The 3,655-nt window shown below is 45.4% G+C and overlaps 1 long non-coding RNA gene across 1 annotated transcript in view; it reads right to left on the bottom strand.

Moving 5' to 3' along the window:
- LOC118026825 overlaps positions 1–1,189 on the bottom strand; it is a 19,956-nt gene extending 18,767 nt beyond the window's left edge. The window contains exon 1 of the long non-coding RNA XR_004683686.1: positions 956–1,189. This is a non-coding gene — a long non-coding RNA (uncharacterized LOC118026825). The remainder of the gene's footprint in view (positions 1–955) is intronic.
- Between the last annotated feature and the right edge of the window lie 2,466 nt (positions 1,190–3,655).

Genomic DNA, 3,655 nt, shown 5'->3' with positions numbered 1-3,655 from the left:
AGACCCCCCACCGCCTGTGAGCGGTCACAGCAGAGGGCTGCCCCGACTGGTTGGGATAGTAGAGCATGGAACAGCACAAGGGCCAAGCTCCCTTCCCGTGGGAGGAGAATGGAGAAAAGGACAGCCACGCCTGTTCAGAGACAAAAATGAGGCTGGCTTCCGGAGCTGGGAGTGGAAAAGACCAGAGAGACATGAGCACCAAGAGAGCCCTTCACACCTCCAGAGACGCAGAGGATTTGATAAGCTCACTCCTGACCCTCTTAAAATCCAGAAGCAGCCATTCCATATTTTGAGAATTCCCATGTACCATCTTTCTCTGCACCTTGTCTTCTTTTTAACAGCTGAAACAATTTCCAGAAACTTCCAAAAAAAAAAAAAAATGCTGTTTGAGGAACAGCCCTTGGGATAATTCATAATCAGAAGTAGCGGGTGGAAGGAGTTGGCAGGTGGAAGGGGGTCAGGTGGATGGTCCCTGGTTGGGGGATTTCCAATAAACCAGCCTGGAATGACGTCATCCCTGTTACTTGCCAGAACCACATCAAAGAGAGTAGTTGTTTAGTAGTGATCAATTAGAATTCCATATTAATTAATTTATTTAGCAACTATTATGCTGTGCACAAAGCACCTATCACGGGCCAGGCACTGTCCGAGGGGTCTGGGCCACATCTGTGAACACGACAAATCTCAGCCCTCAGGAGCCCTAGCGCACAGGGTGAAAATTTTAAAAGTAGAGCGACATCACAGCATCTTAAGGTTTTTGCTCCAGCGATTTTCTCTCCCTGGAACAGCACCCCCCCGCCGGCCCCGATTTCAGCTCAGCCACCTCCCTCACCGCACCTTCAAGCCTCGCTGCGACCTCGCCTTCTGGATGAGGCCGCTTCGACCACAATCTATTAATAACCACTAGCACCACAAATAACAACGCAAAGGACAAGAGGGAGGAGAAGCTACAAACCAGGGGGTGCATTTCCTGCCAGGCGCTCTCGGATCCTCACACAACATCTGAGGTAGTCTTTATCGGCTCCGAGGTGGTAACCCGGCCAGGCTGGTACCACTTGGAATTCGAGGACTTTGGGGCTTGATGACAGGCCTCATTCCAAAGCCCATGCTCTTAATCCCAGTTCGAAACAGCTACTGCGGGTTGAATTGTGTCCCCCAAAAAGACTCGCTGAAGTCTTCACCCCCAGCACCTGGGAATGTGGCCTTATGTGGAAACAGGGTCGTGGCACATGTGATCAAGCTCAGTGAGGTCACTGAGTAGGGCAGGCCCTAATCCCATGACTGAAGGCCATGTGACGACAGGGACAGACTGGTGGCTGTGACAAAGCTGGGCACCTAGCAGGTGCTTGAAATGGTCCATAATAAAAAGTTGTTTTCAAAACTTTACCAAAAAATTTTTACAAAAGTAAGCCATTTGCTTTCCTTTTAAAAGTAATTTTCTCTTAGCCTAGACATATTAAAATTAAAACACGCAAAAGGAAAGATATAACTGAGAATAAAAAAGCAGACATGTGGTTTCTCGGATGGCGACAGAGGTTCATTTTCTGGTACCGTGAAACCATTTGTTAGAAATAGGGCACACTCCTATTCTTAGCACATTGAAAGGAAAGTTGTCTTCAAAAGTAACCATATTATAGATTCCAGACATCTTAACACAACACTTAGTGATGAATAATTAAGATTTGTTCATTATACTTGTGCATCTGATGGTTCTACTTATTATACTATAAATTAGTTGACCCAAATGCTATTTTTTGAAATAAGCTTTTTTTAAGAACTGTAAACAGTTTTTAAAAGAGAACAGTGTGTACTTCTATTATTTGCGAATTGCCTGGAGGAAGAGTGCTCCCCACTTCTGCTGGTGAAACTAAGATGACAGTGTGAGCCATCAAGGAGCACAGCCTGCAGGGTAGGGAAATGACAAGCCGGCCTCCCCATCACCCCCCACCCCCCGCCAGAAGCTTCATCTGTGGCTTTGAACCCTCCTGCAGACCCACCGCCATTTTCAGGTGGCCATCACTGGGTCAAAGAACACAAACCTGGAGGAAGCCCTGCTCCTCCAGCCACCATCAGATCCCCCAGCCTCTTGCTCAAGTCCCTGTGAGCACCCCGCGCCCCAGCAGTCCCTCACAGTCTGACCCTCCAGCTGCCCTGCCTCCTCATCCAGCCTGACTCCACCCCTGTCCTCCTGAAAAAGCCCCACCCCACCGCACCCCACAGGGCCCAGACTGCCCCCCACCCCACCCCGTCCTGCCCCCCCACATCCTGCATGGCCCTGGCTGAAACCCCCTCCCTGCCCCTCCTCCCCCTAGGGCCCTGGCCGGCCCCCAGCTGTCTTCAGGTGCCTAGTTTTCCATCATCTACTCTTAATTTGTCTCCAAAGTCTCTGCAAGAAACACCAGTCTCCTCACCCTGAGTTCAAAAACGTGAGGTAACCCATCTGTTCCCTTCTTCTTAGACATATCACTTACGGGCCTTGCAGTCCTCCTGCATCCATCTGGATCAATGACTTTTCTAGACCTGCTGCCCAGCCAGATGCTTGCCAATTTTCTTCTTTCCAAAAACCAGCATTTTACTTTGTTAATAATACTTAATTCTGGGGGTGCCTGGGTGGCTCAGTCGGTTAAGCATCTGCCTTCGGCTGGGGTCATGATCTGGGGGCCTGGGATTGAGCCCCTCAGCGGGGAGCCTGCTTCTCCCTCTCCCTCTGCCACCCCCACCCCCTGCTTCTGCTCTCTCTCTGTCAAATAATAAAATCTTAAAAAATAATATTTAATTCTTTTCTATATCTTTCACTTCAGCTCTTTATTTTTCCTTCCTTCTGCTTTCCTTAAGTTTATTATATTCTTATAACTTCTTAAATGGGTCAGTAAACTCAGTAATGTTCAGCCTTTTTTTGTTGTTCTAATGTAAGCACTTAAGGTTAACTTTTCTCTTTTATGGCATCCCATAGGCCTCCATTTGTAGCATTTTTATTATCAGTTTAAATAGTTTCTAATTTTCTTTATGATTTCTGTTTGACCCATGAATTATGCAGAAGTATATCTCCTACTTTCCAAATGGATGGGGTTCTCTATGTTTTGTTATTGATTTCTAGCTTGATTGCATTGTGGTCAGAGAATGTGGTCGACAGAAGTTCTTGGAAATGTGTTGAAGCTTGCTTTATGACCCTCTACACAGGCAATTTTCATAAATGGCTTATACGTGTCTGACAAGAAGGTATATTTCTTTTCCTTTGTTGAGAGCAATGTCCTACATGTGGTCATGGAACAACTTTGTTAATTCTGCTGTTCAAATCTTTTCTGTCCTTACTGATTGTTAAAAATGACCTCACCTATCAACTACTAAAAGGTATTAAAATATCCTATATGATTTCAATTTCTCCTTGCAATTCTGCCAAGTTTTGCTTAACATATTTTGCATAAATAGAATGTTATTGGTTGACGTAAAAGTTAAGAACTGTAATATGTTCCTGGTGAACAAAAGCTTTCACCATTATTTAGAGACTCTCTGTCCACAGTAATGGTTCTGCTTTAAAACCTATTTTATTTTGTATCAATGCAGCTTCACAGGGTTTCTTTCAGCTGGTATTTGGTTTAAACTTTTCCCAATTTTACTTTCAATTTTTCTGAATAATTTCATGAGTTCTTACAAC

This window comes from Mirounga leonina, unplaced genomic scaffold, assembly GCF_011800145.1.
Source record: "Mirounga leonina isolate KUSES-001 unplaced genomic scaffold, KU_Mleo_1.0 Mir_321, whole genome shotgun sequence".
Taxonomy (NCBI): domain Eukaryota; kingdom Metazoa; phylum Chordata; class Mammalia; order Carnivora; family Phocidae; genus Mirounga; species Mirounga leonina.
This window is presented reverse-complemented; position numbering and strand designations above follow the sequence as displayed.